We start from the raw sequence: 27,092 nt of genomic DNA, 5'->3' as shown, positions 1-27,092 counted from the left end.
GCTTCAGAGCTGACTCGCTAGAGATAAAGCAGCTGTTCACTGAGTAAGCAAACCAACGGTCCAAAGGATTGGAGAAATTATCCTGAAATAGAAAGTAGATACCGCCCTTGGTGCAGATAAACCCAGACACAGAACACACACACAGCAGATGTCAGAGGGTTTATACTCACAAGCGGAGTTGCACAAGCAGTGCAATATCAGGCGTGCCGAATCTTAAACGAGCCATTCGGCTGACTCCCCAGGATCTGTACTGCTGCTCTTGAATGGACTAGAATCAAGCAAGGTGGAAATGGTAAAAGTTTTATTAAAACATTAAAACAACTTAGCAACGCATTTCTCGGCCAACATGCCGTTTCATCAGGCTATATAATTCTAAAAGTCACCTTGCTTGCTTAAAAGAGCTGACAGAACCAATCGGAAACCCTGAAGATTCACACACCTCCTACACACAGGTGTACTATTAGATTAATAGGTATCACCCATCATAAGTATAGCACTATTAACACAAAATCATCAATACAGGTTATACAGACTTCAAAAGTTTAATCGTTTAGTGCAGGGAACAAAAATTATATAACTCACCAAAAAAAAAATATAATTTCAAATGATTAAAATAGCAATGTCCTGACATTTCAATCTTGAGTACAATGCAATACCAATGAAAATAAACATATGCAAGATAATCTATTTCGTAGGACTATATACTAATAAAATAAACATAAATAAATAATAATAATAATAATAATAAATTAAATGAATAAATTATTATTATAATATACAAAAACAAAGTTATAAAAATAATCGTGAAAAATTACAGTAATGGTCAGATTCGAACTCACGACCTGATGATTGAAGAACTATTTAACCTAACCACTGAGCCACAAGCAGACTTATGATGTAAAGATGCAATACATGTTAAAGTGATTTTAAAGATACTTTAGCTAATGCAAATATCTAGTATTCAGAATAATTATTTGTAAAGAGGGGGTTATTTTTGGAGGTATATAATATAACCTACCAATTGATGCATGATGAAATCTTTTTAACCCTTTCAGTATAATGAGTAATTGTCACATAAAAATAAAATAAAATATAAATATATTTTATGAAAATAATCATAAAAATGACAGTGATGGTTGGATTCAAACTCACGACCTAATAATAACAAGACTATTTACCTACCCACTGAGCCACAAGCGAGCCTATGATATAAATCTGCAATAAATGTTAAAGTGATTTAAAACATACTTTAACTAATACAAGTGTCTAGTGTTTCCACATAATTATTTATAAAAAAGGGGTGATTTTTAGTGATATGTGATATAACCTATCAACTGGTGTGTAATAAGATCTTTTTAGACCTTTCATAGTGTAATAAATAAATATGATAAATAGATATGATAAAAATAATAACTATAGATCCAAACTAAGGTACACATTATCATTGGATTCATATGTATATATAAGGTGTTGCTTACTAATGTTTAGGAAACATCACAGTGAAAAATGCAATTGAATGTTTGGACTACTAAACATGTATAATGTGTGATGTGTTATATATAAATAAAATTTAGTTTCATAAAATTAATCACGCTAATAAATGGCCAGATATGAACTTGGAACCTAGTAACTAAAAAACTATCAATCTGACCACTATGCCACAAATGGGTATATAACGAGAATATGCTTAATATACTCAAACAATCTTAAAAATGCTGTGGCCAGTACTAGAATCAAATGTTCCTATATATGACTGGAAGCAATACTGATAAGGACTTAACAACTAATACAAGATTAAACAATATATTACTTATTATGGTGGTGTACTTATTATGGTAGTGTATGTGTGTGTTAGCTAAGCTAACCAGTAGTGTACTGATGCATAATAAAATTTATATATAATAGTAGTTGTATGGATAATGATTATAAATAAAACCAATATAACTGAATTTAGATAAGAATAGCTAATACATATTAACTAGCATTGTAGTTTCAAGAAAAAAAATGATAATATATAATAAATGATAAATAAAATTGGTTGTTTGTCCCATGATAATAGGCAGACAGAGAGATATACATAGAAAGATTTGATGCAATCCCCAGAAGGATTTTAGAAGGCTGCCAGATCAACATTAAGATTAAGTCCTAATGGATGCAAAGTTTTTAGTTTGTGGATCCAGTAAGTCTCTCTCTGCCTAAGTCTCAAAAATCTGTTATATGTATGAGATGGTAAGATTTCTTTTATTGGTATTATAGTATAACAATTGGGGTCCCCTTTATGTTTTTTATGGCAGTGTTTGATCACACTATGTGATTTTTTATTTTTTTAAATGCTACAATAATGCTCAGACCACCTATGGCTCAGTCGTCTAATTGTTCTGCCAATGTATTGAATCCCACATTCACAAGAGATTAAATAAATTACATACTTTGAAGCACAGGTCATTTGACTCTTGATTTTATAGATTTTTTTATCCACAAAAGATTGAAATACATGAGTGTCATGACCTATATGGTCACACATCTTGCACCTCGAAGCTCTATATTTATATATTCTTTTACCTCCTGTTGAAGAGGTCAAGTTTTTTCTATTATTTAACTCATGTTTTTCTTTTTTGGCCTTATGTTTCACTATCTTACTTGGTGCCAGGATATTTTTAAGATTTGGAGCCTTCCTATATACAATAGAGGGAGTCTCCCCAATTATTTTCTCTTTTCAGGATTCTCCAATGTTTTTGAAGGATTTCACTTATAAGTTTATGATTACAGTTATATTGTGTAATAAATCATGTTTCAGTTGATCCATCATGCTTTGATGTTACCTGTTGTGTACTATAATTTTTAATAAAATATGTCTCTCTATTTTCATTTCTGGCTCTTTGGTAACTTGAATCGATAAGGTCTACTGGGTAATGTTTTTCTATAAATCTCTCTTTGAGTGTGGTGCTCTGTTTGTCGTAATCTGATATTAAGCTACAGTTACGTCTTATTCGTTTTAATTGTCCGTATGAGACATTCCTTTTCCAAGGATAGTGATGGTTGCTTTTATAATCTAGATAGCTATTGCTATCAACAGTTTTTAAATGTGTGGAACTGTCTATACCACCTGAATCATTAAAGCGCAAAGATAGATCGAGAAATACCACACTCTCTTTGTGGATACAACTGGTGAATTTTAATCCTCTATTGTTAAAGTTTAAATGGTTTACAAATTCTAATGCTCTATCCTGGGTACCTTTCCATATAAAAATTAAATCGTCTATGAACCTACCATAGAACACCAGGTTCTCCCCAAATTCAGATTGATAGATTTAACTATTTTCATAACTCCCCATATATAGGTTTGCAAAACTTGGGGCGAACCTGGTGCCCATGGCGGTTCCTTTAGTCTGCAAAAAATATTCATCTTAAAATAAAAAATAATTGTGTTGCAACACAAATAGTATAAGTTGTAATATAAATTGTTTTTGTAATGGTGGAATATATTGATCTTCTTCTAAATAAGCTTATATAGCATTCACTCCCTGATTGTGGGGGATATTAGAATATAGGGTCTCCACATCACAAGTGATCCATATATAATCGCTAGTGATAGGTATATGCCGCAATTTATCCAAAAGATCCATGGAATCACTGATATATGATTCCAGATTGATTACGTACTTTTGGAGAAAATAATCAATGTATGCTGATACATTCTCAGTGAGACTACCTATGCCCGCTATTATCGGTCTGCCCGGAGGATTAACAGAATCCTTATGAATTTTGGGCAGATGATAATAGAAGACACAGCTAGGCTCACTGGGAATCAAAAAATCTCTTTCTCTCTTGGAGACAATGCCTTCTTGATGGGCAAAGTTGATTAAACCTGTCAGAGTTTTTAGATATTTCGGGGTGGGATCCTCTTTGAGGGGAGAATAATATGATTTATCCATAAGAATCCTAATTGCTTCATTAATATAGTCTTGCTGATTTTGAAGGACAATTCCTCCCCCTTTGTCTGCTTGGCAGATTATCAATTTGGTATTGTTTTTTAAGGTTTCAAGAGCCTTAATCTCATTAGGATATAACTTGTGTGTGGGGATTTTTTTAGGGAGCTGTTCTAATTCTTCCAAGACTAATTCTTTGAAGATTTCTATATATGTATTATTTGAAATTTGTGGATTAAAATTACACTTATTTCTAAAGTTTGTTTGAATATAGCCTTCACTTAATGCCAATAGTGTATCAGGTTCGTATATGGGGATACCAGAGGTTATTCTTGTTTCCATATTATCTGTAAGTATTGATAAAGCATTGGATTCTTTAATTCTTTTCTCAGCAAAGTATTTTTGCATAGTGAGTTTCTGTGTATATCTATTCAAATCAACAAATAAATCAAAGGTGTTATGAGAATTTGAGGGGCTATAAGATAAGCCCTTACCCAATATTCTAATTTCATCATCTGTTAAATGATGTGATGATAGATTGTAGATACCATTTTTTAATCTTTGTAATCTTGTTTTTTTGATGGTGGACCTGCGCCCTCTGCACCCCCATCTATGAACGGTCTTTTCCCTTTTTGGGACTGAGTGTGTGTCGTGATCGGTTCTAAGTAACTGGCTATTTTCTGCTGTGACCATGTGTGTAATGGTCTTTGTCGCTGTTCTAAAAAAACAGAATTATCTGCAATATTAGAATGACTATTATCATGGCAATTGTCATTGCTACCAGAAATTAATGGTTGCCTTAAGTTGGTCCCAAGAGGGGTAAGGGATTCATTTAATATATCATATCTATTATAGGTAGGGATATCGGTGGAAACAGGATGTTCATAAGAAACTCTTCTATTAGAATCAAGTCTATTGTCAGTGTCATACTGAGAATTTGAGTTATTATGCCATACAGGTCTATTTATGTTCTGGCTAGTTTTAGAAGGGTATGTAGGATTAATCGAATGATGGTTGTATACATTCTGACCTTGTAAAGGTTGATGAGAAGGGTTGGTGTTCATATTGGCATGGTGATGTGTTCTATATGATTGTGTTGTATTATGTGTTATATTATGATGTGAATTGGTATGGCCACTATTCCTATAACTATTGTGATGTAAATTAGTATTTCCACCCTGTCCATGACCATTGTAGTGAAAATTGTGTGAATTGGTATTGTGGCTCAGTAGGTAGGTAAATAGTCTTATTATTATTAGGTCATGAGTTCGAATCCGACCATCACTGTCATTTTTATGATTATTTTCATAAAATATATTTATATTTTATTTTATTTTTATGTGACAATTACTCATTATACTGAAAGGGTTAAAAAGATTTAATCACGCATCAATTGGTAGGTTATATTATATAACACCAAAAATTACCCCCTCTTTACAAATAATTATTCTGAATATTAGATATTTGCATTAGCTAAAGTATCTTTAAAATCACTTTAACATATATTGCATCTTTACATCATAAGTCTGCTTGTGGCTCAGTGGTTAGGTTAAATAGTTCTTCAATCATCAGGTCATGAGTTCAAATCCAACCATTACTGTAATTTTTCATGATTATTTTTATGACTTTGTTTTTGTATATTATAATAATAATTTATTCATTTAATTTATTATTATTATTATTTATTTATGTTTATTTTATTAGTATATAGTCCTACGAAATAGATTATCTTGCATATGTTTATTTTCATTGGTATTGCATTGTGCTCAAGATTGAAATGTCGGGACATTGCTATTTTAATCATTTGAAATTATATTTTTTTTTTGGTGACTTATATCATTTTTGTTACCTGCACTAAACGATTGAACTTTTGAAGTCTGTATAACCTGTATTGATGATTTTGTGTTAATAGTGCTATACTTATGATGGGTGATACCTATTAATCTAATAGTACACCTGTGTGTAGGAGGTGTGTGAATCTTCAGGGTTTCCGATTGGTTCTGTCAGCTCTTTTAAGCAAGCAAGGTGACTTTTAGAATTATATAGCCTGATGAAACGGCATGTTGGCCGAGAAACGCGTTGCTAAGTTGTTTTAATGTTTTAATAAAACTTTTACCATTTCCACCTTGCTTGATTCTGGTCCATTCAAGAGCAGCAGTACAGATCCTGGGGAGTCAGCCGAACGGCTCGTTTAAAATTCGGCACGCCTGATATTGCACTGCTTGTGCAACTCCACTTGTGAGTATAAACCCTCTGACATCTGCTGTGTGTGTGTTCTGTGTCTGGGTTTATCTGCACCAAGGGCGGTATCTACTTTCTATTTCAGGATAATTTCTCCAATCCTTTGGACCGTTGGTTACATGCTTACTCAGTGAACAGTTACATGCTTACTCAGTGAACAGCTGCTTTATCTCTAGCGAGTCAGCTCTGAAGCTTCGGCTCACCTGTTATTGCACTGCATGTGCAAGTATTTTTGTGAGTATCACATTTCTATCTTAGTATATTATACTTTGTATCCAAGGATTACCTGCACCAGAGCGCCTCTTCTTTCTTGTTTCTTTATAGAACGCAGCCATCCATATAACCAGATTACATAGTTTATCTACATCGTGGGATTAAACTATTTGAATCTTATCCTCCATTTATGGAAATTTGGAGTCTGGAAATGGTAATTATATTAATAAACCAATAGAGTGTTGCAACTGCATGGTGTGTATATAAAAGGCACATTGTTGCCCTTTCAACCTACATAAGAGGGGTTTAAAACTGGCAATAAGATATCAATATTTTGAGTGTGCAATAAACTTATCCAGCATCATATATTTCATGTTTTATGCCCTGTGATCCATTATCTAGAGTTACATCAACAGTGCCATTATTAAGGGGATATATATATTACCCATTAAGGAAAGAGAGAAAAAAATCCAGCGAGCCACTTCGGAAAAGATGTGGTAAGTTTAATGGATAAAAAAGAACAACACATACAAAAATACACTCAAAGAACTGTGGGGTTTAAAAGAAAAAAGAGATAAAAAGATTTGCCATTACTCCACAGTTTAGCCAGTCGGTCTTACGTGTTTCGGCTGGTAGGTAGCCTTATTCATAGACCATAGTAGGCATCCGGTTTACACCCTTAAATAGTCTGGTCAAATCAAAGTAAAAGGGTGCACAGCTGTGGAGTAATGCATACTTAATTCAAACAGGTATGGCATATTAATAAGAATATTATTTAATCTGACTTTCAATCATGAACTAAAACCTTTGACTGATATGATATAGCAGTTACAATGGACATTCATTTATTAATTCATACAAATGGATCAAAAAACAAAATTTTTTTAAGATGTAAATATGTAATTTGATTAACTTATACTGTGATAATGCAAACATTGTTGATATTATATTCAAGCTAGGATTATCACAAACAAAAAGGGCAGCAATTAATTTGCTCTAGAGAGGGGAATGTGTGTGTGATATGAACATTGCAACCTGTAAATGTTTTGCTGATATATTGCTTGAGGTTGATCAGGATTTAGAGAAACCCTTGCTTATTATTATTATTACACTATACAGTGAAGAAATAACATTACACACTAAACAGTGAAGAATATAATCTTTACAACATAAGATTATTACAACCTATAAATATTTTGTAAATATTTTGTTTGAAATTTATCGAAATACAAGGAAAACCTTACTTTTTGTTACACTATACAGTGAATAAGTAATAATACACACTAGGCTGTGAAGAATAACATCAACATTTTTTGGCACATTCAGTAATAATTTCACTATATGAGAGGGAGGCACAATCTGCAATCATCCTTAAGATTATACCCACTGTTAATTACTTATAACGCCAGTGGTTTACGATATCACCTACTGCATTGAAACCCTTTGGTCTCCTCGTTTGCAAAGTGAATATCCAGAATGCTTCTCTGTGTAATAATCTATGCAATCTGTCACCTCCTCTAGGGGTCTGTGGAATACTCTCAATAACTTGCCAACTAAAGGAGAGGACAGATTTGTTATGTTCATAGATAAAATGATGAACTAAATCTGACACATCTATCTCTTTATCGATGTTATTCAAATGTTCTCGTATACGTGAGTGCTTCTCGTGTGGAGCACCCCACATATTGTTTCTCACATATTGTACACTCTACTAAATAGATAAAAAAAACTTAGTACGGCAGTTTGTGCAACTATTTGAAAGAAAGAGTCTCTGTGTGGATCTAGACTGAAATCTGTCTGTAGTATTAGCATGGCTGCATGCTATGCAGTTATGAAAATGACACTTATAATGTCCCTTTATTAAGAGCCAACTACTACCTGACTTGGTTTCTTTTCTTAGACCATATTTCCTATCGTGCGTCCCTTCCTTGAGATGAAGTTTAAACAATCCTTGACAATATCCTTAAGACTGTCTTCTCCTGTTAAAACTGGTAGATGTTTATTAATGATTTGGCAAATTTGCCCAAATTCTGGGCTGTAGTTGGTAATGAACTTTGGTTTCGTCTGATCAAAGTTAACATTCTGTTGTCTACATTTGGGTTGCAGCATTTGTGTTCTATCTAATCTGCTGACTTCCAAAAAGGCTCTGTTAACCACTTTTTGAGAATACCCTCTTTCAAAGAGCTGTGTTTTTAATATGTCTGACTTCCTTAGAAATTTTCATTTGACGAACAAATTTTTTTCAGCCTTATAAATTGTCCTTTGGCCACCCCAAAACCTGTATGTCTGGGGTGGCAAGACTTGTAGAATGTTATTCGATGCAATTGGTTTCCTATAGATAAACATCTAAGTAAGGCATTGTTGTTTCATCAAAGTTATATGTAAACTGTAGATGGACACTATTGTGATTTAAATAGGCCACAAAACTTTCCATATATAGCTTACCCAGCAACAATATTTATTATCCTTATTAGTAGATTTCTCACAGAGACAGTCAGAAATATATGCCATAGAGTACATTGCGAGTGTTTAATTCCGAAAGTAAACATGTTTTTCTTAACTCATATCCTAGTGGAGTAGGTAAGATTATATTAATCCCATTTTTACTCTAGGGCTCTAGGTAAAAATAATGACTATATCATTCAATGTTCCTTGGCCTGTAGGAGATTGCTATGGATACAAAAATAAGTTTTTGCCCCCTTAACTATTTCTCATTATAGTGATTATATACAACAAATTGTTGCCCTATATTATCATAATGAATGAATAAGCAGACAGATTGCAGCTAGGGAAATTAAAGCATGACTAAAGGAAGCTTTTATAAGAGATGGCTTCATTTAGGCCTTTTGGGGAGGCAGATTGTAATTCATGAATCCACCTGCACTCTTTTTGTAAGAGCATTTTATTCATGTTGTCCCTTCTGTCCTTTAGTTTAAGTTGTTCAATTGCAAAAAATAGCACATCATATTTGTTATCTTTATGCCTCTTTATCCCTCTTCTTCTTCTCTTCTAGCGTGCACCCACGTGACATCCACGTACACATCATCATCAACCGCTTTACTTGTATCTGACACAACAACAAAGGAAGCAGCAGCGGGTACAACATCATCATCATCACACCGTACCTCCATGTCTGTAATGCTGCCTGACTGAGACATATCACTGTTATCTACATCCTCTATCAATGATGGTTGCGCATTACTCATTTCTTCCAACTGATGTGTCAATAACTCCTCTGACAGATCAAGTGAAGCGGCTGTGGTGCTAGTGTTGGTGGTGGCGACAGGCGGGCGAGTGACACTGGTCACTTGAGAGGTGCCCAAAGCACAGCTGGAGGTGGATGGTGCGTCAAGGTTAGGACTAGGAGCGGATGCTGTAGAAGATTGGGTGTCCTGTGTTAGCCATTCAACTAGGTCCTCCTCAGAACTTTTCGTGTCCCTGGCACCTGGCCTCTGAACAATGTGCATATTTTTAGGGTCTAAAGGAATCACAGCACCACGACCGCGACGGCACCTGCGGGGTGGCCTGCCTCTGCCTGTCATTTTTTTTTTAAATGTACACTTACAATACTATTAAACAAATTATGCCTCAACAATATGTAGAACAGCTGCCAAGCAAATACTGTGCTCGTGACGAACGTGGAAATCTGCCCAATTCCACTATGACAATATGAAACATGTAAATGTCCACAGCACAACTTGCTTAAAAAGTGTCTTTATTGACAAAAGAAAGAGCAACGTTTCGTGACTGCTGTCACTTAATCATGCTATACACACAATACTCAGAGGTGATCCTTTTAACCCCTTAAAGACCACAATGTACCCTGTATGTCACTGGTCGTTAAGGGTTTTTTCCGGACATAATAGCACAAGTCTAGCAAAAACACTCTATTAATGGCCTCCCTCCAGCAGGCTTTGTGGAATAGAGCAGTTTTAACGCTGGTGGCAAGACCGCGCTATAAAACAATCAAGTCCCAAAAAAAGGCCAGTGACATACAGGGTACGTCGCTGGTCCTTAAGGGGTTAAACTAGTTAGCTTGGCGCCAATACATTTTACACTTGAGCGCCACCTGCTGCACAAAACATATTACTCTTTAAACATCCAAAATTTATGCAATTTGCAAAAAAACACTTTTTGTTTACATAGTTTAAACATTTTTACAGCAAGAAAATAATATCTCTACAATATCTAAAGCAGTTCCAACCTACCCTGATACCAGCACTACATATCTATACATTTTTATAAATAGAATTTAATTAGACCTACTCTTTACCAAAAAACTGACCAATTGAAATCCCTATTCATGCCATAAGGTACTAATGATCCCAATTTATGAATCCAATGCATTTCTTTTTGTTTTAATATTTTCTCACGGTCACCACCCATTCTCTGCGGGCCCACATAATCTATAACCTGCCACCGGAGCTGGCTAATACTGTGGCCTTTCTCCAAAAAATGATTGGAGACAGGTGCCTCCCTGTTCCCACATCTAATATTGGAGCGGTGCTGGCTAAGCCTATCTTTCACTTTTCTTACAGTCTTTCCAATATAGATGAGGGAACACGGACACTTAATTAAATAAATTGCATGTGTAGTATCGCAAGTAAAAAAATTCCTAATAGTATACCGTTTACCACTTCTAGGGTGGACAAACTCTTTACCCCTTATTACAGAATTGCAACTGATACACCCTAAACAAGGATAACATCCTACATTCTTCTTTGTTAAATGGCTCTGCTGTAGCTGCTTAGCTGATCCTATATCAGACTTCACAAAGTAGTCCCTTAAATTCTTTACCCTTTTATAGGCCATGATAGGTCTTTCTTTGAATTCAATAATATCATGATTGCACCTATGTAATATAAGCCAATGTTTGTTAATGATTTTAGCTATCTGTCTAACATGGGCACTAAACTGTGATGTAAAGATCATTGTTCTTATCTTTATGATCTTTATTAGTAGTGATTATTACTACATTTATCTAATATATGTTGGGGGTAACCTCTATTGAGGAATTTTTACTGCATTTCATTAATTCTTTTATTAAGATTATCTGGCTCTGACACAATACGGTGGACTCTCATCAATTGACTCTTGGGTAAGGATTCTACCAAATGACGTGGATGGAAACTATGAAACTCTAACAATGTATTCCTGTCAGTTTCTTTTGAATATAAATCAAATTCCAATTTAAGACCTTTCTTATACACTCTAGTGTCCAAAAACATGATACTCTCCTCACTGAAATTCAGTGTAAATTCTAAATTTCTCACAGAAGAATTTAGGTCAGTTACAAACTGGACCAGGGAGTCCACGGGGCCCCACCATACGCCAAATATATCGTCTATGAAGCGCCACCAGGCTCCTCCATAGTCTTTAAACAATTTATTTTCATAAACTATATTCTCTTCGATAATACTCATAAACAAATTGGCGTATGATGGGGCCACGTTGGACCCCATGGCTGTTCCTCTTATCTGTATGAACCAATCATCCTGAAACATAAAGTAATTCCAGTGTAGAATCAAGCCCAATAATTCTTCTATGAAAGCATTTTGTTGTGGGGTATATCCCCCATTCACATGCAAAATTTTCTTAATCACCCCCATACCTGCTTCATGCTTTATACAGGTATAGAGGCTTTTAACATCTAATGTATACAGTACAAAACGGTCACTAGGTAGATGTAATTCTCTCACTTTTTGCAAAAAATCACCTGTGTCTTTAATGTATGAACTACACTTTAAGACCTCAGGCTGCAACAATTTGTCAATAAAAATAGATACATTAGAAAAGGCAGAATCTACACTGGAAATGATTGGCCTGTCTGTAGGGGCAGCAAGATTTTTGTGAATCTTTGGTATAGTATAAAAAACTGGTGTTCTTGGTGACTTATTGTATAGAAAATCTTTCAATTTTAAGTCAATTACCCCAACCTTTACTGCCCTCTCCAGGCAGGCCAATAATTCTTTTTGTATCCTATGAACAGGATTTTGAGACAATTTCTTATATGTTTCAGGGTCATTTAATTGTTGTCTAATTTTCCCAATGTAGTACTGTTTATCAATAACCACAGATGCGCCTCCCTTATCGGCTCCCTTCAGGATAACATTATTCAATTTACTCTGAAAGGACTGTATTGCTTTCTTTTCAACATTACTCACATTACTCTTAACCTTCTTACCATCCCTGAGAACCTGCTGTTGTAATTTACTCACATCTAAATTTACAAGTTGTATAAACGTGTTAACACTATCGTTATGAATTGATGGTGTATAATTGCTCTTTTTCCATAGACCCAACTTTTTTAGAGTCCAATTCCCAGAGTCTTTATCAGGGGTATTATACTTGGCACTCACATCACCAAATTGTACTCTTAATTTAATGTTCCTGTAGAACCTGTTCAGATCTTTATTTATTTCAAAAAAGTCAGTCTGCTTACTTGGGCAAAATGATAGTCCTCTATTAAGGAGTGCAAGCTCACCATCATCCAATGCAACACCGGATATATTCACTACTGTCGATTCCTCTGATGTCCTCCGCCCCTCCGGTTGGATTTTCTGACCGGTGCCTTTCTTGCGGTGCTTTCTCCATGCTCTCCGCTTGTATCGCTTTCGCTCAGACTCGTGGAACTAGACGTCACATCCGTCGAGTCGCCTTCCGTATCACATGTGGCTTTCTTGTGCTGTTGATTGGTCATACGTCTGCCTCTGGTCTGTTTACCCCGGTTGCCATGGGGACCCTGTCGCCATCTGTAGACCCAGCCTTGTGAATAATCTTGTTCATCCCGAACAAATTTTGTCCGCTTTCGTTCTTTTAGTTCTTTTTGCAGGCGATCCATTCTTTCATCTGTCTGTGTTATCAGATTTTTCAAATCTTCCTCAGAGATTTGACCGGAAAGCTCCTCTTTGACGGCGGCCAATTCCACTTCTTGTTTAGCCATTTCTTTAGTAAGGGATTCCACTGTATGTACAATTAAATCGAATGAGCACTTATTGATTATTGCCTCAAACTTGTCGCAGTACTCTTTGTTGTTTTTCAACAAGGTAGGGCAAGTGCTCATTCGTAACCCCCTCGGGATCCTCTTGACGCGATAGTATTCTGCAAGAGTTGTTATATGCAGGTCCCAGGCTGTATTTTTATACCGCAACGTTATCCGAACTGCATCAGCCTCTGAGTATGCAAACATATTACCTCCCACAGGAGACTTGCCAACAAGATCCATCTTTGAATTAAATTCTTGCAAAATGCCGGCTGCACGTTCTTGGGCAGTGTTAATCAATCCTCAACAATATGTAGAACAGCTGCCAGGCAAATACTGTGCAGCTGTTGTGGCACTGGGCAAGTGGGCACAGTATACGCTGTGAGCCTGACACAAAAAAGCAGATTGATGTTTCAAAGTCAAAAATGTTTATTATTTAAATATTAAAAGTACTGTGACAACAAATATGATTGGTGGCACTAGTTGGCTAGTGGGCCTGGCACACACGCTGGCAGGCAGGAAACTGCAATTCAATTGCTCTAGCAGACTGATAATTCACAGTCAAAAAAGTTTTAATTTTAAATATTAACACTACTGTAATAACAAATATGATTGGTGGCACTAGTTGGCAAGTGGGCCTGACACACACGCTGGCAGGCAGGCAACTGCAATTCAATTGTACTAGCAGACTGATGTTTCACAGTCAAAAAGTTTTTATTTTAAATATTTACAATACTGTTAGAACAAATATGATTGGTGGCACTAGTTGACTAGTGAGCATGGCATACACGCTGGCAGGCAGGAAACTGCAATTCAATTGCACTAGCAGACTGATGATTCACAGTCAAAAAAGTTTTAATTTTAAATATTAACACTACTGTAATAACAAATATGATTGGTGGCACTAGTTGGCAAGTGGGCCTGGCACACACGCTGGCAGGCAGGAAACTGCAATTCAATTGCACTAGCAGACTGATAATTCACAGTCAAAAAAGTTTTTATTGTAAATATTTACACTACTGTTATAACAAATATGATTGGTGGCACTAGTTGGCAAGTGGGCCTGGCACACATGCTGGGAGGAAGGCAACTGCAATTAGATTACACTAGCTGACTGATGCTTCACAGTCAAAAAAGTTTTTTTTTTAAATATTTAAAATACTGTTATAACAAATATGATTGGTGGCCCTAGTTGGCAAGTGGGCCTGGCACACACGCTTGCAGGCAGGAAACTGCAATTCAATTGCACTAGCAGACTGATGATTCACTGTCAAAAAAGTTTTAATTTTAAATATTAACACTACTGTAATAACAAATATGATTGGTGGCACTAGTAAGCAAGTGGGCCTGGCACACACGCTGGCAGGCAGGCAACTGCAATTAAATTGCACTAGCAGACTGATGATTCACAGTCAAAAAAGTTTTTATTTTAAATATTTACACTACTGTTATAACAAATATGATTTGTGGCACTAGTTGGAAAGTGGGCCTGGCACACACACTGGCAGACAGGCAACTGCAATTAAATAACAATAGCAGACTGATGTAAAAAAAAATTTAAAAAAAAAGTTACACTAATGTTACAACAGATAGGAGTGATGGCACTCATGATAAAAGTAGGCACAGTATATGCTGGCAGCCTGACACATAGGCTGGCACTAGTGGAAGTTGGCCTGGCAACTATAATTAAATAACACTAGAAGAGGACTGATGTAAAAAATATTTTTTAAAAAAATTTACACTAATGTTACACCAGATATACCGGTAAGTGGTGGGAAAAAGAGCTATGAATCACACTATATGATGTGGGCCTGACACACAGGCCTGATGGAAAATGAATTTAGATTACACTAGCAAAATGATTTTAAAGTTTTTTTTTTTTAACTTTACACTAATGATTGTTAATCAGATACCAGTGGTGGCACAGAGCAATTAACAACAGTCTATGCCGTGTGAGCCTGACACACAGGTCTAATAGAAAATGAAATTAGATTACACTAGCAACATGATTTAAAAGTTTTTTTGTTTAAATTTACACTAATGTTAAGCAGATATGAGTGGTGGCTGGCACAGAGCAATTAACCACAGTATATGCTGTGTAAGCCTGAGACACAGGCATGATAGAAAATGAAATTAGATTACACTAGCAAAATTATTTAAAAGGTTTTTTTTTTTAAATTTACAATAATGTTAAGCAGATATGAGTGGTGGCACTAATCACAGTATATGCTGTGAGCCTCACACACAGGCTGACAGCCAGGCAAATGCAAATACAAAAAAAAAAAGACTGAAGTTCTAGCCCTAAAAAGGGCTTTTTGGGCTGAAGTTCTAGCCCTAAAGAGGGCTTTTCGGGGTGCTGTTCTTACAGCAGAGATTAGATGAGTCCTTCGGGACTGTAGTGGACACTAAATACACTAGCCTTGCTATCTATTTCCCTATAATGTCAGCAGCAGCAGCACTAAAGCTCCTCTCACTAAGAAAGCAGTATCGTAATAAATCTAAAATGGCTGCTGCCCAGGAGCTGGGAGGGTCTGTGAGGGAGTGTCTGCTGCTGATTGGCTCAAATGTGTCAGAAGGCTGTGAGATACAGGGTCAAAGTTTCCTCAATGATGACGAATAGGGGGTGGATCGAACATCGCATATGTTCGCCCGCAGCTGCGAACACGAACAAGCTATGTTTGCCGGGAACTGTTCTCCGGCGAACAGTTCGAGACATCACTAGTCAGCAATTGGAGCGTCAGGTCTGAAGTCCACTTCATGTGGGAACATAGGGCAGCAAGGGGAGGATATGGGGTGAAAACTTGCACTCTCTCAATACCTCTTCACCACTTCATGTTGCCCGCTGCCTTCCGGCTGAAACGCAGACACCTCCGTGAATCTTTACTGAGGTGCTCCAGTCACGTTGTACCAGTTCACATCACAGGTAAACAGGTGAGGGAAGACAGTAATCACGGAACTCTCCAATAAAGGAACAGTGCCACTTGTGAGGGAAGGCTGCTACCAAACAGGCTAAAGCATAAGATATCCACAAACGAAAGATGGTAGCAGCAGCTTCAAGTTAAAAGTTCAATCTTTATTTCCATCAATAAATACATGCTCCATGGATGGAGAATATAAAATGGGATACATGGATGAAAGACAGTATACGCGTTTCGGTCTGAGCCGTAATCACTACTGATAAAAAGGTGCATTCAATTCAGTGCTTGTTTAAAAAGGATGTGCTAGACCCCTTTTGGATAGAACCATTAATCCAATAACCGTGCATCTGTGGTTATTTATGCCTAATCAAAACAATTGTGCACAATATATGCAGTGTATATAAGAAAACACACTATATTAAATAACAGATACAATCTATATTAAACAAAACACAGTATATACAAAACTCCTGAAACATTTTTGGACTCAATATTAATGTTAAGTAAGGCATACAAACAATCCCAATAATAGCACAATCACAACAATAAAGTTGGGGATGACTGGTGTTACCATAACTAGTGATACCAATAGCGTATTCAATACATATGTCTCAAATGGAAATAGTTTAAATATAAACAAAATTAATATATATATATATACTATATGTTCCAATAGGACATAAATGCCTGCTATTACCTTAGGGAACTATCTTACTGCATCAATGTACAAAAGTTGTGTGTTGCAAAATTAAATACATATTCTAATAAGATGCAATAAGTAACTCAGATAGTTCATATAACAACCAGAACACCTACGTAAAGATGGCCATACAAAGGTTGTGTGGTATACCTTTAACTCTAACCCCTCCTATATGGTCTCCTCCCTATTTAAGGACTACCTGTTACATTCATTTACTGCCTGATTATTGAAGTCATACCTACTCTGTTGTAGCTATTCTTATTTCAGGTCTCCTATCACTTGTATCCTGTGCAAAGTAACTTTCCAATATTTACTTTTGCTATCTTTTGAATCTCTTATGATCTTGTCGCAACTTTGTTATTACCGAGCCTGGATCATTGAACGGCCGGATCTACTTTTTTACCGCTACCCGGAAGTAAGCCGCATTCACACACGCTGCCTGCCCCAGACACGGATCTCCCAATGCGGTAACGGAACACTCACGGTCCTCAAGGTGGTAACGTACACGAACAAAACTAAAGCCTTTAAGCTTCTTACCTGCATGTTGTTGTCACCAATCTGAATTATTGGGCAAATCCTATTATCTGCAATATCCATTACAAACAAACAATGTGTGTCTGCGGAGTGTCTGAACTTGTAAATATTTTAGGATGTGTGTGATTGCGTGAAGTAAAGGAGTTCATTTTTGTTACTATCATTACTGATTTAGACCATGTCAGTATTTCAACTCCATCTGTGGCTTCGCTTTAGATATATATTGAACATATGATATGTATCTTATTAATATATCCTTATCTTTATTAACTCTTAAGTTTGTAGTTAATACTAAAATTCATCATATATTAAATGTCTCATATTGTCTAATCAGGCTACATAGAAGTTGTTTTCTGATTAGTACAAAAAAGAGCAACAAGCTCTAATTTTAGGGCTAACCTTTATAACAATTGTACACAATACTTGTTATTTGAATTACAAAGCTCAAGTTACCACATAATAATCAGGCCCAAAGACAATCAAAACCTTTTTGATTGAAATATTTACCATTATGGATCCTAATGAACTAAAAAAGGAGTTTAATAATGTCTATCTCAAACTTGATTATTTAACAAGAGCAGTGACTGAAGTGCAGACTGAAAATGCTGCACTTAAAACTATAGTTAAAGATTATGTTTCACAAAAACCTCATGATCCACCTGAACCTCATATTAATTATCCACAACCTTTCTCAGGGAAACGTTCTGAGTTCAGGGAATTTAAGAATGCCTGTAACTTATTATTCTCCCTTAGACCTAAGACTTATCACACTGAGCGGATTAAAGTATGTACCACAATATCTTTCCTTCAAGGTGAACCTAGGACTTGGGCTAATAGGTTTTTTGAAAACAATAACCCTATCCTAGATTCATTACAGGATTTTTTTTCTGCTTTGACTAGTCTATATCAAGACTCAAATACTCAAATAAATGCTGAAACGAGATTGAGGTCTTTAAAACAGGGTAAGAGAAATGTGGAGGATTATACCACTGAGTTTCAGATGTGGGCAGAGGACTCTCAGTGGAATGAAATCAGTTTAAAGAATCAATATCGTCTGGGTTTGTCTGAATCACTCAAAGATGAACTTTCTCGTCTTGAGATCCCTGATACTCTTGAGGCTCTTATCAAATTAAGCACTTCTTTGGATCGACGTTTGAGAGAAAGGAGAGCAGAGAGGGCCTCTTATGATACCCCATCCAGGAAACCTTACCAAGTCACAACAAGCCATGACAGAGCTCATGTCAGTGCTACCCCCATGGAGATTGGAGTTCTTAGAGGACCTCTGCCCCCAGAGGAAAAAATTAGAAGGAGGTTGGAAAATCTCTGTTTATACTGTGCTCAAAAGGAACATTCAGTATCCACTTGTCCTTTGTTAAAAAAACAAAAGAATGGTAAGACAATAACCAGTGACTTTATTTACAGCATTGCAAATGATACCCATATGACTTTGTCCATTTCTTTACAGTGGGACCAGAAAAATATCCAAACCAAGGCATTAATTGATTCAGAAGCATCCAGCAATTACATTGATTCCACCTATGTATATAAAAATAAAATACCAGTTATTTGCAAACAAAACCCTGTGTCCATTAAGTTAATAGATGGTTCATTCATAGAACAAGGACCTATTACACATCATACTGTTCCCTTGCTTGTAACATCATCCCAGGGACACACCGAATATTTATCTTTTGATCTCATATCCATACATCAGCATACTCTCATCCTAGGGTATCCTTGGTTGAAGAAACACAACCCAAACATAAATTGGGTTTCAAACAAGGTAACATTAGATTCTGCCTTTTGCTCAAAGACTTGTTACCCACATCAAACCATAGCGTCACTTGATAATGGTTTACCCACGTGTTATCAGGATTTGGCAGAAGTATTTAATTTAAAAGAGGCAGAAAACCTTCCACCCCATAGGGATTTTGACTGCCCTATCGATATAATACCTGGTTCTAAAATCCCTCATGGTAAGATCTATCCTCTCTCTCAAGAGGAACTTCAATATATTAGAAATTACCTAGACGAAAATTTACGTAAGGGATTTATTTCACACTCCACATCCCCTGCAGCTGCAGGAATGTTTCTAGTAAGAAACAAGGATGGTACGATAAGACCTATTATTGATTATAGGGCATTGAATAACATCACAATAAAAAACAGATACCCTTTACCTTTAATACCTGAACTTTTGGAACGTCTAACTGGTGCCACTATTTACACCAAACTAGACTTAAAGGGGGCTTATAATTTGATTAGAATCAAGGAAGGTCACGAATGGAAAACGGCATTCCGAACTAGATATGGCCTTTTTCAGTATAACGTAATGCCTTTCGGTCTGAGTAATGCCCCAGCAACTTTTCAGTTTTTTATAAACGAGATATTCCGTGACCTGATTGACGTTTGTGTCATAATATACCTTGATGACATCCTAATTTATTCTAGAACACCACAGGAACATGAAAAGCATGTACTCTGGGTATTAACTCGTTTAAAAGAACACAAATTATATGCTAAACTGGAAAAATGTTCTTTTCATGTCACAGAAATAAAATTCTTGGGTTATATCATCAGTCCCAACAAAATACAAATGGATCCGGAGAAGGTATCAGCAATTTTGAATTGGCCTACTCCAACTTCAACAAAATCTGTACAACGATTCATTGGTTTTGCGAATTTTTATAGAAAGTTTATTAAAAATTTCTCCTCAATCGTTAAACCATTAACAGCACTTACTAGTGAAAAACAAAGATTTAAGTGGACAGAATCCGCAAGTCATGCTTTCAACAAGTTGAAAGAATATTTTACCACAGCACCCATACTAGCTATGCCAGACTTTGATTTGGAATTTATTCTTGAAGTTGATGCACCTGACTCAGGTATCAGTGCAGTATTATCACAACAGGATAAGAACAAGACTGAGATTCATCCTATTGCTTTCTATTCAAAGATGTTGACTAGCGCTGAGAAAAACTACAGCATAGGAGATAAAGAACTTCTAGCTATAAAACGTGCCCTAGAACACTGGAGACATTTATTAGAAGGTTCCAAACTGCCTTTTAAGATTTTTACCGACCATAAAAATCTTGAATTCCTAAAAACAAGTAAGACTTTGTCTGCACGCCAAGCAAGATGGTCGATATTTTTTGATCGTTTTAATTTTCTTCTAACATACAGACCGGGACACTTGAATACCAAAGCCGACGCTCTCTCTAGACTACATGATCAAGACACTCAAGATCAAATCAACCAAATCATTCCAAAAGAAAAAATTATAGGTTTACTAACACCTTTAGAAGAAGATATATTAAAAGAATTAAAGCATGAACCACCACATGGAATAGACTGTCAGAAAGATTCCAATACTGGTCTTTTTTTACCATAAATCTAAACTCTATATTCCCCAACAAATGAGATCTTCCATCCTTAAACAAACCCATGATGGGACACTTGCGGGTCATCCAGGTATTTCTAAAACTATTGACCTAACCAGGAGAAATTATTGGTGGCCACTCATGGATACTTATATAACAAATTACGTAAAACATTGTGATACCTGCGCCAGAAATAAGTTAGTTCACAAAAGACCTGATTTCTGTCTCCTCTGCCTATTCCTGACAAACCCTGGAGTACCATATCAATGGACTTTATTGTTGAGTTACCTGAATCCCACCATTACAATACTATCTTAGTTGTCATTGACCATTTAACAAGACTGGCTCATTACATTCCCTTAAAAGGTCTCCCTACAGCTTTCACAACAGCTCACGTTTTCTTAGAGAACATAGTTCGCTTACATGGACTGCCTAAAGTTATTATAACTGACCGTGGTACTCAGTTAACCTCTATTTTTTGGAAATCTTTATGCAAACTAATCCAGATTGATTCAAGATACTCGACTGCATTTCACCCCCAGACAAATGGTCTCACGGAACGACTTAACCAAACCCTTGAGCAATATCTTCGTTGCTACATATCTCATCTTCAGGATGATAGGTCATCTTATCTACCTTTGGCGGAGTTCTGTTATAACAATACCACTTCTTCATCAACTAAACTATCCCCATTCTTCGTTACTTACGGATATCATCCTACCACCATCTCTTTATCTTCTCAACAAGTGAACTCACCCTCTACATTGGATTTTGCGACTACTTTACAAGAAAGGCTGGATATCCTGAAAAAACATCTTTCGGAAGCTAATGATTATCAGAAAAGGTTGTATGATACCCATCATACAGCAGGTCCTACTTATCAAATTGGAGATTCAGTTCTGCTCTCAACAAAGAATCTTAAACTTTCCGTTCCTAGCAAAAAGCTAGCTAATCAATACTTGGGTCCTTTTAAGGTGTCTAAAATAATCAACCCCAATGCTGTGAGATTGGTGCTTCCTCAGGATTTTAAGATTCACCCCTCTTTTCACGTATCTTTGCTGAAGCCATATCTTCCTCCACCTCAGTCCCTCTCCTTGTCTCGACCACCTCCGATACTCATTGATGATCGAGAGGAGTATGAGGTTGAAGCTGTGTTGGATTCTAGGATCCATAGACGGAGGTTGGAGTACCTTGTGAAATGGAAGGGTTATGGTTCGGAGGATAACTCTTGGCAACTTCATTCTGATCTTCGCACTCCCCGTCTTCTGCGAAATTTTCATCGCCGCTATCCTGAGAAACCTAGTTTGGAATCCCCTGGGGTGCTTCCTTGAAGGGGGGGAGATGTGGTATACCTTTAACTCTAACCCCTCCTATATGGTCTCCTCCCTTTTTAAGGACTACCTGTTACATTCATTTACTGCCTGATTATTGAAGTCATACCTACTCTGTTGTAGCTATTCTTATTTCAGGTCTCCTATCACTTGTATCCTGTGCAAAGTAACTTTCCAATATTTACTTTTGCTACCTTTTGAATCTCTTATGATCTTGTCGCAACTTTGTTATTACCGAGCCTGGATCATTGAACGGCCGGATCTACTTTTTTACCGCTACCCGGAAGTAAGCCGCATTCACACACGCTGCCTGCCCCAGACACGGATCTCCCAATGCGGTAACGGAACACTCACGGTCCTCAAGGTGGTAACGTACACGAACAAAACTAAAGCCTTTAAGCTTCTTACCTGCATGTTGTTGTCACCAATCTGAATTATTGGGCAAATCCTATTATCTGCAATATCCATTACAAACAAACAATGTGTGTCTGCGGAGTGTCTGAACTTGTAAATATTTTAGGATGTGTGTGATTGCGTGAAGTAAAGGAGTTTATTTTTGTTACTATCATTACTGATTTAGACCGTGTCAGTATTTCAACTCCATCTGTGGCTTTGCTTTAGATATATATTGAACATATAATATGTATCTTATTAATATATCCTTATCTTTATTAACTCTTAAGTTTGTAGTTAATACTAAAATTCATCATATATTAAATGTCTCATATTGTCTAATCAGGCTACATAGAAGTTGTTTTCTGATTAGTACAAAAAAGAGCAACAAGCTCTAATTTTAGGGCTAACCTTTATAACAATTGTACACAATACTTGTTATTTGAATTACAAAGCTCAAGTTACCACAGGTTGTGTCTAAATACTTAAGACAGTCTGTATATCAAAGACCCCTGATGATAGAGCTAATGTGTAACAAAGAAAGATACTAGAGATGTTTTACATATTATGTATCGGCTGGGAATAAATACATAGGTAAAGTTAAATTTGTATGTGTAACATTCAATACTAGAACCTGAATCCCAGGTACAAGAATTATTTATACAAAAAAGTATATTAGTAAAACAACTTAGACAATACTATATACAATATTATAAAGTATGGGTGATAGACTTACACCAAAGGTCTAAAATTGATATGAATGTTTACTACATAAACCGATCTATTTATTCCCAGTAATTAATAAGATCATATTCTGCATTGAGGCCCTGCAGGACTTTGGTAGATAGCTTGAAGAACCATAGCATCTTGCGTTTTTCCAAATGTTTTTGTCTGTCGCCACCCCGTCTAGGGGGGGACACTTTATCAATAGCTAGCCATTTAAAGCTAGAGACATTCTTTCCATGTTAGGTAACAAAATGTTGAACTATGGGTGAAGTGGACTTGCCTATGTTAATGGTAGATGGATGTTCTCTGATCCAAGATCTAATGTCACGGGTCGTAAGTCCGACATATTGAACATTGCATAATGTACATGTGATAAGATAAATCACAAAGTTTGATGTGCAATTTAAACAATAATTTATGTCAAACGACCGACCCGTGACCGCAGATGTGAAAGTGTCTGAGACATCAATATAATCACAGGCCTTGCATCTGTTGCTACCACATCTATACATGCCCTTGCTAGTTAGCCATGAGCTAGTAGTAGCTGGTTTCTTAGGTAACACTGTAGGGGATTGATAATTACCCACTGATTTATTTCTCCTATAGGAGCACCTGATACCATCTTTCACACAATCAATTAGTTTGTCATCTGCCACTTAGAGTTTAAAGTGTTTCCTCACGACATCACAAATATGGGGATAATCAGTGCTGTAGTCAGTGACAAAAGTAACTTGATTGGGTTTTTCTGTTTCAGAAGTTTTCTCCACCATCCAACAATAAAGTCGATCTGTCAACATCCCTAACTTCTCTGAAAGCCCTCTTAATTGTTTTATCTGGGTAACCCCTTTCCTGTAATCAATCTACCAAATCTTTTTGATGTCATTGGAAACCTTTTTGAGTTGAACAGTTTCTCTTAGTTCTGAAAAGTTGTCCTTTGGCAATAGAATATGACACATTCTTAGGGTGGCAGATGCTTGCATGTAGAACAGAATTTCCTGATATAGTTTTTTTTTTGGGAAAAACGCGAGATGCTATGGATCTTCAAGCTATCTACCAAAGTCCTGCAGGGTCTCAATGCAGAATTTTATCTTATCAATTACTGGGAATAAATAGATAGGTTTATGTAGTAAACATTCATATCAATTTTTAGACCTTTGGTGTGTCTATCAGCCATACTTTATAATATTATAATATTGTATATAGTATTGTCTACGTTGTTTTACTAATATACTTTTTGCATAAATAATCCTTGTACCTGGGATTCAGGTTCTAGTATTGAATGCTACACATACATATTTAACTTTACATATGTATTTATTCCCAGCCAATACATAATATGTAAAACATCTTTAGTACCTTTCTTTGTTACACATTAGCTCTTTCACCAGGGGTCTATGATATACAGACTGTCTAAAGTATTTAGACACAACCTTTGTATGACCATCTTTAAGTAGGTGTCCTGGTTGCTATATGAACTATCTGAGGCCTAGATTTGGAGTTCGGCGGTAGCCGTCAAAACCAGCGTTAGAGGCTCCTAACACTGGTTTTGGCCGCCCGCTGGTATTTGGAGTCAGTGATTAAAGGGTCTAACGCTCACTTTTCAGCCGCGACTTTTCCATACCGCAGATCCCCCTACGCCATTTGCGTAGCCTATCTTTTCAATGGGATCTTTCTAACGCTGGTATTTAGAGTCGTTTCTGAAGTGAGCGTTAGAGCTCTAACGACAAGATTCCAGCCGCCTGAAAATAGCAGGAGTTAAGAGCTTTCTGGCTAACGCCGGTTCATAAAGCTCTTAACTACTGTACCCTAAAGTACACTAACACCCATAAACTACCTATGTACCCCTAAACCGAGCTCCCCCCACATCGCCGCCACTCGATTAAAATTTTTAACCCCTAATCTGCCGACCGCCACCTACGTTATACTTATGTACCCCTAATCTGCTGCCCCTAACCCCGCCGACCCCTGTATTACATTTATTAACCCCTAACCTGCCCCCCACAACGTCGCCACCAGCTACTTAAAATAATTAACCCCTAATCTTCCGACCGCAAAGCGCCGCCACCTACGTTATCCCTATGTACCCCTAATCTGCTACCCCTAACACCGCCGACCCCTATATTATATTTATTAACCCCTAATCTGTCCCCCTCAACGTCGCCGACACCTGCCTACACTTATTAACCCCTAATCTGCCGAGCGGACCTGAGCGCTACTATAATAAAGTTATTAACCCCTAATCCGCATCACTAACCCTATCATAAATAGTATTAACCCCTAATCTGCCCTCCCTAACATCGCCGACAGCTACCTTCAATTATTAACCCCTAATCTGCCGAGCGGACCTCACCGCTATTCTAATAAATGTATTAACCCCTAAAGCTAAGTCTAACCCTAACACTAACACCCCCCTAAGTTAAATATAATTTACATCTAACGAAATAAATTAACTCTTATTAAATAAATTATTCCTATTTAAAGCTAAATACTTACCTGTAAAATAAATCCTAATATAGCTACAATATAAATTATAATTATATTATAGCTATTTTAGGATTAATATTTATTTTACAGGCAACTTTGTAATTATTTTAACCAGGTACAATAGCTATTAAATAGTTAAGAACTATTTAATAGTTACCTAGTTAAAATAATAACAAATTTACCTGTAAAATAAATCCTAACCTAAGTTATAATTAAACCTAACACTACCCTATCAATAAAATAATTAAATAAACTACCTACAATTACCTACAATTAACCTAACACTACACTATCAATAAATTAATTAAACACAATTCCTACAAATAAATACAATTAAATAAACTAGCTAAAGTACAAAAAATAAAAAAGAACTAAGTTACAGAAAATAAAAAAATATTTACAAACATAAGAAAAATATTACAACAATTTTAAACTAATTACACCTACTCTAAGCCCCCTAATAAAATAACAAAGCCCCCCAAAATAAAAAATTCCCTACCCTATTCTAAATTAAAAAAGTTACAAGCTCTTTTACCTTACCAGCCCTGAACAGGGCCCGTTGCGGGGCATGCCCCAAGAATTTCAGCTCTTTTGCCTGTAAAAAAAAACATACAATACCCCCCCCCCAACATTACAACCCACCACCCACATACCCCTAATCTAACCCAAACCCCCCTTAAATAAACCTAACACTAAGCCCCTGAAGATCTTCCTACCTTGTCTTCACCATCCAGGTATCACCGATCCGTCCTGGCTCCAAGATCTTCATCCAACCCAAGCGGGGGTTGGCGATCCATAATCCGGTCCAGAAGAGGCTCCAAAGTCTTCCTCCTATCCGGCAAGAAGAGGACATCCGGACCGGCAAACATCTTCTCCAAGCGGCATCTTCGATCTTCTTCCATCCGGAGCGAAGCGGCAGGATCCTGAAGACCTCCAGCGCGGAACATCCATCCGGACCGACGACTGAACGACGAATGACTGTTCCTTTAAGGGACGTCATCCAAGATGGCGTCCCTCGAATTCCGATTGGCTGATAGGATTCTATCAGCCAATCGGAATTAAGGTAGGAATTTTCTGATTGGCTGATGGAATCAGCCAATCAGAAACTAGTTCAATCCGATTGGCCGATCCAATCAGCCAATCAGATTGAGCTCGCATTCTATTGGCTGATCGGAACAGCCAATAGAATGCGAGCTCAATCTGATTGGCTGATTGGATCAGCCAATCGGATTGAACTTGATTCTGATTGGCTGATTCCATC

Source organism: Bombina bombina, chromosome 3 (assembly GCF_027579735.1).
Source record: "Bombina bombina isolate aBomBom1 chromosome 3, aBomBom1.pri, whole genome shotgun sequence".
Classification (NCBI taxonomy): domain Eukaryota; kingdom Metazoa; phylum Chordata; class Amphibia; order Anura; family Bombinatoridae; genus Bombina; species Bombina bombina.
Note: the sequence above shows the minus strand (reverse complement) of the source record.